The sequence below is a fragment of the Capsicum annuum genome, chromosome 3 (assembly GCF_002878395.1).
Source record: "Capsicum annuum cultivar UCD-10X-F1 chromosome 3, UCD10Xv1.1, whole genome shotgun sequence".
Lineage (NCBI taxonomy): Eukaryota > Viridiplantae > Streptophyta > Magnoliopsida > Solanales > Solanaceae > Capsicum > Capsicum annuum.
In genome coordinates this window covers 149952941-149966765 of record NC_061113.1, presented here as the reverse complement: position 1 = coordinate 149966765, position 13825 = coordinate 149952941, and positions in this window count along the sequence as shown.

Here is a 13825-nt window from a genome sequence, read left to right as displayed (position 1 = left end):
CTAAACACTCCACATATTGATTTGTGCAATTTGAGATGTTATATGGCATTAGTTGAACTCAACTTTTCTCCTTCACTTTTGCTAATTTACTTTGCTTTTATTTTTCATGGGAAAAATATGAGGAGTCTAGTATTCTCTATTGTTATTGGAAAAACTAGACAAAATATTTCTTGGGATAAATTTTTATAGCCTAAAATAATATAATTTCAATTCATTTCCTAAAAATGGCCATTCAACTCTATTTATTATTAGCAAAGTGCATTTCTTACATTTAATTAAGATAAGTCATTTTTGTGATGGACAATGACATTCCTTCAAATAATATGCAATATATCAAGCATTAACTACTAAATCAATATTCAATCTTGTGGGGAAATGGTGGGGACGAAATACCTTCAAACCTGGTTAAAACAAGTTGACGAATTAGTCTGTGAAAATCAAGCAATAGTCCTTTCTTAAAATCCCATCACTTTGACTTTTACAATGAGTTAAGTAAAAAAAACAAAGTGTAAAAAATGTTAAACTAATTCTAAGTGCAACTAAATGTTATCTCTAATGCTAATCCAAAGAGTTGGGAAGAAAGAAAGAGCATGAGAAAGAAAAATAAAACATTTTGTCAGTCAAATTTTGAAAATTGACCTGTCATAGACGTGAATCATTTTAAATAAATAATATATCAAAAGACTTTAAATATTGAGAAGAGCTTAAATATAAAATCTGAACTGTGTAGGGGAGATTTTTGTTGGTTGGAATTCTAAAAAATTCGATCATGTAGGAAGATAAACTTATGCAATATATAAATATCATATAAATATTGTATATAGATGTATATTGGTGTGACATGGTTTCATGGGACTTTCAATGATTAGAAAGAGGAAAATATACATTAACTTAGGTTGTTTCATCAGATATGATGTGTGTTTTGCATATGTGCAGGTTAATTAGGCTGGAATTGGTGTCTGTATGAAAAATATGAAATAAATCATTAAATTACTGAATTTTTGGTCAGGAAACAAGTCATTAAGTAACCTTACAAGTCATAGCCATACTCATGAGGATAACAGTGGCAATAGACGAGCTAAAATAGCTAAGTGAAGACTGACCACTACTCGTAAGAAGTGACTATGAATCGTGGTGTGCAATCATATTGAGAATAGTAGTAAGAACTCCTGAAGATCCATAAAATATGATCCAAGGTAACAAGTAAAGACCGTGAGTTGTAAGGACTATCTATAACTCCTGGTGAGGGGTTGTCTTGAAAATAGACTCATAATTTCGTAAAGAGAAAATTTACTGAAGCGACTACGACTAGCAGCCTACGGATTGTAAGGAAACTTGATGAGTCATGACCACTGAAGATAGAAAAGGCCTATAATAGCAGGCAACGAGTCATGACCAGTTCTATTGATTCATTTCTAGAGGTGTAACAACCGTCGACACATTTTTCCTATTTTGATTGGCTAGGTATCCTTTGTTATTTTGACACTCTATAAATACCCTTAGGGTACTTTTGTAATGGAAGACGTACTTTTGATATTCTTTCACACACATTGACTTCTTAATACTCAATATTTTTGTTCTTGGTTTGTTATTCAATTTAATACTTTGGGATTTCTTCTTTCGTTATGGTGAGATTGATTTTGTAATTTTGTATGTGGATTGCATGATTCATCTCATAACTATGACCGACTAATTTCCTTAGTTAGGGTTGTGGGAACCCTAGAGGATTAAAAAAGTAGAGGAAGTGCCAAGTTGTTCTAAATAAAGATTTTTGTAACTATTGAGTTTTCTTTACTTTGATTGCTCTCTTAATGGGTGCACACATTAAGATCTCTCCTAGATATTGCTACTTACTCCATAAGAGGAGTAGTGACTAGAAAACAAAGATTACAATGGTGATTTGGGGTTAACTGCCGAAGTAAACTTACCTGTACTATCTTTTTAACCCGGTTAACTTTCATCTAATAACTTGAGACTCAAAAGGTAATAGTTTAACTGGGATCCAGGATATGGGTTAGTAAGGAAAAACCCTGAGACTCAAAAGTTAAAGGGTGAGATCTATCAATGAGTCAACAAGACAGTTGATGGAACATAAATTATTAGATTCTTCTTGCAAGGTATTACAATTATTTGACTGTGCATGATAAATCTATGGTGTTAAAAATCTAGAAGGAACACAAGCCTATTGTTTGTCTTAGATTGTTTGAAACCAAGAACATTCAAATCTAGTTACATTTACTATTTCAACAAATCCCTCTTTTTTACTTTTCCGCATCGCCTGATGATTTTAAAAAGTTTGAGAAGTATTTCTAACGTATTCCCTGTAGTATTGACCCTAACCTAGTTGGGTCACTATATTTGACAAAGTTTGGTTTATCCTTCTAATGAGGGGTACTTTGGGTGTTATCAAATTTTGGTATCATTGCTGGCATATACGGCTGTAGATTGATAGATTGGAATTGTTGAAGTTGACAGTTTTTCTTTTCTATTCTTTTTTAGGTATACACTAGTGTTTGCCTACTCTTATAGATATGACCACTTGTCCAGAGAAATTATGGAGTGATGAAGACTTCTTGATTATTGATCCTTATTCATTTAATATGGTGTGGTATTGTAGAAGTATGGCAGATATAGTATGTGAGCAAAAAGAAAAGCCTGTCAAAAACACTGACACACCTTATCACAATAATCATGAGCATATTTAAAAGGTTGATCAATTTTTCCTGGATATTTACCACTTACAAATAGAGTTAGATGCAAAAGCTGCTACGTGTAACGCCCAACAACTTAGTTATGGGTGGTATAAGACTGAAAATTTTTTAAGAGGCCAACTTGAGGAGCTAAAATTGGAGGGGTCTAAAATTTCTCATAATCTTATGGATAGTTTCACTCTTAAGAAGAGCATACTGTAGTTATGTAGGGATGTAAATATGACTGCAATTCTTGAGTTGGGGCATATTAGACTTCATTCGAAGCATTTTTCCACATTGTGTTTGGATAGTCAGATCTTGATTGATCCATCCAAGATTGTAGAAGAGTGCAAAGTGGAGGAGGAATATGTCTGTATCTTGGAATTTTTCAAGTCAACATCAAAAAATTACATTCCTCACGTTAGGTACAACAAGTACCATAGGCCACATCTATTTCTTAGGTACTTTATTTTTATAACTCCGCCTAGAGCATAATGGGAAATTAGAAAATCAATTAGTGGTGAAATTCATAAGTTCAAAGTGGAAAGAGAAAGATGGAGGCCAACTCTGGGGATACCTTTATGAAGTCTAAGTAGTCAAGGTACCCTTTGGTATATTGGTGAAGTCTGAGTACCCAACCAAGCCCTGTCATGCCACGACATAAATTAGATACTACTTGAGAGAAAACCTAAGGTATTTTGTTGTTATATTCAAGTTATGTGGTTGACGTCGAATCTCCGTACCTATGGTTCGATAAGTATATTCCTAACTCTCTTGTTTTCAGCAGCTTAATGTATTGGGGACAATGCATATCTTTAAGTTGAGGGTGGGGCTGCTTATGGATCTTGATGTCCTCTAGGGGTTTTTATTGCTGTGCTTCTTTTCCCCGAAGTCTTGGTCGTAGTAGAGACGACATTTTTAGGTGTATTTTATTTTTTTGTGATGATTTGTTTGATGTTTAATTAGGAAAGAACATTTGTACCTAAGACAATCGGCTTGTTTTAAGTAATTGTGCTGAAATTGTTTTGAATTTGTTTGAGTAAATGGTACCCCTCCTTAAAAAATAGTATAATTGTGTGCTATGTGTATTCTTATGAAAACTGTGAATACGGTAATGGCATAATAATTAGGGAAGGCAAAAAATTTCATAAAATGTATAGGGAGTAACCAGAAATATGACCCTGTACAATGTGTATGTGAGGTGATACCTAGTTCCCAGTGTGGATGGAATCTATAACTTGCCCAATTGGTCTTGCCTAGGTCATAGGGTAGTAGGTTAGGAAAGTATCATAGGCCATTTTTCATTGCCTAGGTCATAGGGTAGTAGGTTAGGAAAGTATCATAGGCCATAATCTGATTCCTATGTGTCACATTGTTGTACGTGATCAACATACATGGTTGAATTTTTGAAAAATTAAAAATAGGAGAGGGTAATATGTTGAGAGCAAGGATTGATATGTCGACTTCCAAAGGTATCTTTGGATCTTCCCCGTTAAGCATCATTTGTATTTATGTTTTTCAGTTTTTGTTTGAGGACATACAAGCGTTCTAAGTTAAGGGTGTTGTGCCATGGTTGCATGGATGTTTTGATGCTTATAATAAGGAAAATATGCATTAACATAGGTCATTTCTCGGATATGATGTGTGCTTTGCATGTGTGCAGGTTAAATAGGTTGGAAGTGGTGTTTGCACGAAAATGAGAATGAAAGCTCTGGAAAATTGAACTTCTGGTTAGGAAATAAGTCGTTAAGTCACCTTACGACTCATAGCCATACTCGTGAGGATAATAGTGGCAAAGGCTGAGCTGAAGGAGCTTAAATAATGACTAGCCATGACTCGTAAGGAGTGACTACGAGGCATGGTGTGCAATCGTACTAAGAACAGTAGCAAAAACACCTGAAGATAGAAAAAAGAGGCTTTAGTAGTAACAAGTGAAGACCAGGAGTCAGAAAGACTGACTACGACCCGTGGTGAGGAGTCGTCTTGAAAAACAGACTCAAATGTCTGATAAAAGGAAATTAATTTGAGTAGCTGTGACAAGCAGCCTATGAATCGTTAGGACACTTGATGAGTCATGACCACAGTAGATAAAAAAAAGGCTACCATAGCAAGCTATGAGTCATAATCATTCCCATCGACTCGTTGTCAAAGGCATAACCACTACCGACATAGTTTTACTATTTTTAGTTGACTAGGTTTCCTTTGATATTTTGACACTCTATAAATACTCTTAGGGTAAGGGGGATGTAGTTTTGATATTTTTCACATACATTGACTTCTTGACACTCGATATTTTTATTCTTGGTTTGTTATTCAATTTAAGACTTTGGGATTTGTTTTTTTCTTTATTGTGAGATTGATTTTGTAATTTGGATTGTGGATTTCATGATTCATCTAATAACTATGGGCGGCTAATTACCATAGCTAGGGTTGTGGGAACCTTGACAGATTAACAAAGTGGAGGAACTGAAAAGTTGTTCTAAATAAAGATTCATGCAAATATCGGGGTTTCTTTGCTTTGATGGCTTTCTTAACGGGTGCACACGTTAAGATCACGCCTAGATATTGCTACTTACTCCATAAGAGGAGTAGTAACTAGGAAAAGAAGATCACAATGGTGATTTGAGGTGAACTGCCGAAATAAACTTACTTGTACTATTTTCTTAAGACAGTTAACTTTTATCTAATAACATGCGACTCATAAAGTAATAGTTAAATTAGGATCCCGAATAAGGTTTAATAAGGAGACACTCTGAGACTCAAAGGTAAAGGGTGAGATAAGTCAGTGAGTCCACAAGACACTTGATGGTATATAACTTATCAGATTGTGCTTGCAAAGTATCAGAATAGTTTGACATGCACAATAAATCTGCGGAGTTAAAAAGCAGGGGGAACACAAGCCTAGTGTTCATATTAGATTCTTTACAACCTACAACATCCAAATCTTTTCACATTCACTATTTCAAAAAAATCCCCCCATTTTATTTTTTTTGCATAGCTAGGTGGTTTCAACAAGTTCGAGAAGGATTTTGGATATATTCCATATGGGATCGACCCCAGCCTAATTGGGTTACAATATTTGATAGTGATTGCTTGATCCTTCTAAGGAGAGGTAGTTTGGGCATTATCATATATACACCTTTCTTTCTCTCTCTACATATATATATATATATGTATGTATGTATGTATACACCCCCCACTGAAGAGATTTAGAGCTCAAATTTTAAAATTCGACCTGCCATAAATATGAAGCATTTCAAATGAATAATATATCAAAAGATTCTAATATAGAGAGATCATATCTAAAATTTGTGATTGTTTAGACAATATTTTAGATTGTGGGAGTTGAAAAATATCAACTCGATGAACGGTCACAATGTATAAATATTGTTTAAATATGATATATGAATGTCTATACATCTTTGATATATAGTTATACATCATATATTTATGTTTATACACTACTTGTCTAATATCTATCCATTAGGTAACTATTTATACAATTTTGATACATTGCATATACCTATAGCCATGTGAAAAAAAAATTTGATCGCCTGTAAAGTTATATAAGAAACTCATTAATATTCTATGTTGGGCTAAAACCTAAGATAATTAAATTTTAAAAATATCACAAATATCAAGTCATAATTAATAGGCATAGATAATGAGTAAAATTATTACCATTTGTAGCTATGATTCAAATTAAGTAGCTAAATAAACATATATTTTGTATTTAATTATTTGTATCTTTCGAGGCTCATAGAGAAATCTCACGACCTATATACAAATCTTTAATTTTTGGGGCTACCTAATTTCAGGGCTCATATATGTTGTGGTGAATATATGAGTCATGATGGTACCTACTCTATCTGGCTAGTAGGTAAGCCAAACCATAGTTCAAAGCTATTTGCAATGGGCTAACTTGGTGGAAAATGCCCCAAAAGAAAAAAAATAGACAATACAACCCATAAATAAGCAAGGCAATATAAATAGTCTAAAGCGTAGCCATAATATAGAAAACCATCCAACGACCTAGTAGAGTCGGTACAAAAGCTATTACAACACACCATAAGTTCTAGAATAGTTAATACAACCTGTCTAGAAACTAAATACTTGACATAGATAAATAGACTAAAAAAGGTTAACTCCGGCTCCTAGAGCTCACCCAATCTCTGAAATCAACTCTGCACAATCGATAAATCAACAACGACAACTAGTACTCGGGTCTTCACAAAAATGCTACAGAAGTATAGTATGAGTACTAAAAAAATCGATAGTTAGTAGGCATCATCGACCGACGGAGCTAAATTATAATATGAATACAATAAGATAGAAGATAACATAAACTAAGTTAGGAGAAAAGGGAAAACCTCTAAATAAGCTCCAACACTACTGTACATACATAAATAAATAGAACTGGAATGACGACATAAGAATCATACCTTTATAACTACTGAGTTGGCTCCCATAACCCAATAAGTGCAGAAAACTAAATAACCCAATGCAGGCCCCTATAAGCCTGGGGAGTACAATCAAGAAAAGTAAACCACCATATAATCGTAATTTATCGATTTCTACATCATAACAAAGAATCCATTTGCCCTACACCACATTGTGAGCAACTCTCAATACTGGACTCAAACCGAAACTTACTACCAATATAATTCACAACAGTCAGATTTGAACCAAAACTCATATTATCAATACTATTAACATTTGCCAAACTTGAACCGAAACTCATAATTATAAACCACATTGATGGACCATATTAGTGAGTCATTTCAATAAGCCAAACACAAAAGATTATACCAATAAATCATAGCTATAGACAACATCCTGTTGCTCATAATTATAAGCCAGATAAGAAATTATATCCGCAGATCTCACCCAAAATCATGTCTTTAAGCCATATTATTGACCAGATTCATAGACCATACCAATACTAATATTCATAAACAATGTTATGAAGCGTATCCAGAATTCATATTAATAGCAACATCTATAGACCACTAATTTTATATAAAGGTCGTTAGTCTCATCTATATGCCACATCATTTCTATGAGCCATATTATGTGCATATATATGTATACATATATATAAGTCATATCATATCTATAACCCACATTTTATTTATACAAGCCATATCATACCCATGAGACATATTACATATCTACATAAGACATATCATCCAAACAATCCATTAAACCTTAATTATACCAATATCTATAACATTAAGCTTTTTAATGGGCCAAGCCATTAAGATACTTAGAATTCATACCAATAATCACATGCAGACGTCATAAATCATACTTATAAATTATACGATTAGTCATGTCTAAGAGAAACATCATTAGTAGTATCTGAATTTTCATTCATCATTCTATACCCAACTAACATACTGACTAATTATATTCAACTCTCTCAAGTGTTAACCTGCCATTTGTAAGAGCATATCATATACAAATGAGTTTACAAGGTTATCACAAGTCCTAGCCTGAGCTGGGATAGAGGGGCCTACTCCTAATCCCCAAAGATTCTCTTAGGCAATTTCTACCTCGGACTACACTAAGGCATCTAAGTTTATTCCTAGATGTCAAGTAGACCTAATTAGACCTAGGATATGAGTTCTCCCCAAACACGATTAACTAAAGAAATCCTACTTAGGAAAATATAAATTAAGAAAATTGCCTTAGATTAAGAAATTAAAAACAATTCTTCCCTAAAACGAGTAACTAGGCAAATTTACCTACCTTGAGTAATTAAGGAATTTCCATTCTAACTATTTACCATGAAGCCCAATTCACCTAATCCAAGACTAACTACGCTAACCACTCTATATCTAAGGTTTCGAGGCAGCCTAAGGTTACAATTAACCCAATATCCTCATTCACTCTTCCAATGCCTAAATTCCACCACATATCTATCATAATATTATAATTATACTATGAGATAACTCAATCTATGAGTCGACAAACCTAAACTACCTAGGTGCTGAAGAAAGCCTAAAAAATCTGCTAAATCACCAATTTTCCCTTCCGAGAAGCTTCCAAAAAGTGCCAAGCTAACCAAATCACAATCTACTCATCAAAATAAGAACAACGATACCCACATTGCACTATTATGCTTCGGATCTAAAATTACGTAAAAATCTCACGTGGAGCCCATTTACAAAAATCATGTTGCTAATACCAAATCAACGTCACTCTATGATCAAGGAATATTTACCCCCAAAATGGGTGAATTCCAAGCTATATTGGTGCTAAAATTAAGTCACCGAGCTTTTGGGATTTTTTAAATGAAAACAGAGAAAGCAATCATGATAATAATGAAATCTTACTGCAAATTGGAACGAGAATTGTGTAATTAATCCTTTCCCAAGACCTAAAATCACCCACAAATGCTATCCCTGAGCTTTCTCTTGTTTATAGGGTTTAAATATCTTGGAGATGGATGAGAAATGATGAAAAAGGGGGATAAAGAGGGTATTTATACTCTCCTAGGTACATGAGTATCACATACGTGACATGTGGGTCACATATGTGATATTTGGCTAGAAGTGTAGAAGTCACACAAGCAACATAATCATCATGTATGCAATACCTATGGTCTGGCATAGATGTCACTCACACAACAAAGAGTATCACTTATGCAATACCCGTCTACTTCTACGGGAACCAATTATGTGACTACCAATGTAACTTACGTGACACTCTACAGTGTTTGCCAAATTGTGTATGCGATCATTGACTCACGAACATAAGTGCACCAGCTTACGAGTCTCCGGTAATCCCTCAGGATTCATCCGGAATCCCGTTATTCAAATGTTCTATGCTACCTTATCAAATTTGATGTTCTGGACTCAATGGTGTAATAAAAATTTTCATTCGAGGTCATTTCAATAAAAAAGGTGGGTCACACACCATCTTTCATTTTCTTTAACTTTTGACTAATAGCTCGAAATGAGACCGGGTGCCTGAGGACCCGAACAAGGAGTCCACCTACTCTAAAATTGACATCCTGGAGATGTTTGAATAGATAGAATTAGCATACAAGGTCATTTGATATAAATTTTTGCCCAAAAGCCAATTTGAACCATTGAAGACTTTTAAATATGAATTGGCTCTAAAAACCAAACAAACTTCTCAATAACTGAACTATCAGTTCCATCAAGTTATTAATGACTTTGGGAATCTATAGGAAAGCTCTAAGGACAAAAATAGGTATAAATATAGAAAATGACCTGAAAGGTCATTATAATATCCACTACTAAAAGAACTTTTGCCTAGTAAAGGATTAAGATGTACCTGATGCCTCAAACATGTAAGGATACCATATCTACACTCACCCAAAATTTCCCAAGTAGCCTCTTATACTAGGCATTACCTCCACTAAACCTTAACTACTGGAATCTCTCTAGTGTACAACCGCTGGACATCCATAACCAAAATGAGCACATGCTCCTCAATAAAAGTCAACCGCTTATAAAACTGGACTGAGTCCCATCTAAGTACATGAGATAGATTAGGAATATATCATCGCAATATGGAAACATGGAAAATCGGGTGGACAATAACAAAATTTAGGGGTAAGATTAACTCATAATCCACCTTACGCACTATGCAAAGATTCTCGAAGGGTCCAATATATTTGGGGCTGAGCTTTCCCTTTCTCCCGTACCTCATCACACCCTTCGTGGGTGACGCACAGAAAAATACCTGATCACCAATGCCAAATCTTAAGGTACAAAGTATATGATATGCAAAACCCTTTTGGCTACGCGAAGATGCCCTCAATCTATCCTAAATCACCCTGAATCTATCTAATAAATCCTGAAGCAAGTCAATTCCATGGGATCTAACCTTGAAAGTCTCAAACCATTCAATCAGGGAATGAAATTGCCTGCTACCCAAATCCTCAAAAGGTGCTATCTTAATACTTGAATGGCACCTATTATTATATGCAAACACTACCAAGACCAAGTGATGCTCCAACAGACCTCCATAATCCATAACACAGGCTCGGATCATACCCTTAAAAACCTGAATATTCTACTCTGATTATCCATCAGTCTGATGATGAAAGGCATACGAAGATCTACTTGAGTGCCAAATTCCTACCAAAAAGCTCTCCAAAATCTAGAAGTGAATACTAAACCCAGTCTGAAATAATCGATATAGGTATGGCATACAAATGGACTATATCACTAACATAGATATGAGTCAACCTCTCGGCACTAAAGGACGTCTAAATAGGAATAAAATTGTCTGATTTGTCAATTGATTCACAATAACCCAAATACCATTAGAATCATGGGAATTATGAGGCAAACTAACAAAGTCCTATTTGGTAATTTGCTCCCATTTCCACTTGGGAATGGGTAACCTCTGAATCAATCCACCATGTTGCTAATGCTCATTCTTTACCTGATGACAACATAGGCAATGAGCTACAAAGTCAACCACATCTCTCTTTGTGCAACTCTACCAATAATATTGTCTCAAGTCACTACACATCTTAGCTATACCTAGATGAATAGACTGCCTAGAGCTGTAAGCCTCGTGCAGAATTAACAAAATCAAGTCATCAATCCTTGGAACACAAATAAGTCTATCAAATATCAAGACACCCTCAGAGTCTATGGTAGCCCTCTTGGACTTACCACTCAACACCGAATCACGAAGGATGTAAAGTTTTTTATCTCAAATTGGCGATCTTAAATATTCTCAAATAGCTAGGATCTCACATCAACAATACCAAAAATCCTCCTGTGGTCTGAAATATTAAGTCGCATCATCAAGTTGGCTAAGGACTTAATATCTCATACCAATGTCCTTTAAAAAATTGTAATACAAGCCAAGATACCTATATTTATTGCCCTTCTGCTCAAGGTGTCTATTACCATATTTTCTTTGCCTAGATGATACAAGATAGAGATATTATAATCCTTAAGTAACTCTATCCATCTATGCTGCCTTGTATTTATCTCTCTCTGGGTCATAAGATATAGAAAACTACATTGATTTGTGAAAATATCACAATGCACACCATAAAGATAATGCCATCAAATCTTAAGCACGAAAACTACCATCGCCAACTCTAAATCAGGACTGGGTTAGTTGCGCTCGTATACCTTAAGCTGCCTCAAAGCATAAGTAATAAAACAAACTTATTGCATCAATACATAACCCAAACCAACATCAAAAGCCTCACAATACATGGTGAACCCCTCACCTTCAATATAAAGAGGTAAAATAAAGGCTAAAGTAAGAAATTCCTTAAGCTTTCCAAAGCTCGACTCATAATCCTTGGACTATTAAAAAGGAACCTCTTTTTGAGTCAATCTAGTTATAGATGCTGAAATAGTAGCAAATCCCTCGAGAAAGCATCTATAATAACTTGCTAACCCATTAAAGCTTTGAACCACAGACGAAGATGTAGTCCTTTCATATTCACAAATAGGCTCAATCTTTGTCAGGTGTAGCATAATTCCATCCTTAGACACCATATGCTAAAGGCATGTCACTAACTCCAGCCAAAACTCACACTTAGAGAATTTGTCAAAAATCAAACGATCTCTCAAAGTCTGGAGCACAATCCTCAAATATTGCAAATGCTTCTCTCTACACCTCAAATACAAAAGATATTATTCATGAGAACAATCACGAAGGAATCCAAATAAGGACTGAACACTCGATTCAAAAGATCCATAAACATAGCTAGGGCATTAGTTAACACAAAAGACATCACTAGTAACTCATAATGACCATAATGGGTTCTAAAGGCTGTCTTTGGGATATCCTTAGGCCAAATCCTCAACTGATGGTACTCGAACCTGAAATTAATCAAAGAGAACATGCTTCTCCATGAAGTTGGTTAAACAAATCATTAATGCAAGGCATAGAATAATAGTTCTTCACCATCACCTTATTAAATTGCCTATAATGAATGCACATACATATGAAACCACTATTTTTCTTTCCAAACAATGCAGGAGCTCTCTAAGGAGACACACTTGGTCTAATAAAACCCTTGCCAATAAGATCCTGAAGCTGAGAGTTCGGCTCTTTAAGCTTGGAAGAAGCCATATGATAAGGTTCCATAGAAATAAGTTGGGTGCCTAGTTCAATATAAAAAAACTCAATACTATTAGGAGGAAGGCTAGGTAGATCTATAGGGAAAAAATTAGGAAACTCATGAAATAAAGGAATAGAGTCAAGAAACGGACTCTCTATACTAACATTATGATTATAAGTGAGATAGGACTCGTAGCCCCTCAAAAAAATCTTCCTAGAATAGATATAAGAATTAATCCCCATTGTATTATGACACATATATCCTTGCCACATCATCAGGGGTATGTCGAATATGGCAAAGGCAATGATCTTGGAAACATAATCTATGAATGTATTATAGTAGGATAGCTAGTCCATGACCAGAATCATATCAAAATCCATTATGTATAATATAATAAGATAAACATGAGTATAAATAACTCTAACAGTCATAACACATGATCTGAAAGCCCAAGACACTACTAAAGAATCTTATACGGGAGTATATACACGCAATGGCATAGATAATGAATCCCAAGATAACTCTAATCATGGTGCAAAAAAAGCAGACAGATAGGAATGAGTAGATCCCAAAGTCAAATAAAGCAAAGGTCGACCGACTTCACACCAAAATTGTACCTATAATAATAACATCCAAAGACCAAGCTTCGGGTTTAGTAGGTACTACATAAAACTGACCATGCCTGCCACCTAGATGGGCTCCTGATCAACCTCTTATCGTACTTGCCTAAGAACTTCCTAGACCACCTTGGGGACCAACCCTAAGACCATACATACCATCTTTAACTGGTGTATGAACTACCCTAATAGGTGAAACATTCTGAGCTAAAGGGATAATTTCTCCACGACTTGGGTACTCCTTAGAAAAGTGACTAAAATCTCTATAACCATAATATGCCCCAGTTGCTAGACTAAAATCGAAACCTTTGGCTAACTCAGAATAACCGCAAATACTAGAATATCCTAAAGATGAAACCGTCACAGATAGACCATGGCCCTCTTTAAAAGAATCACTAGAGCTAGACTGTCCTCCCTCAGTATTCTAAAGCATGCTCTGAATG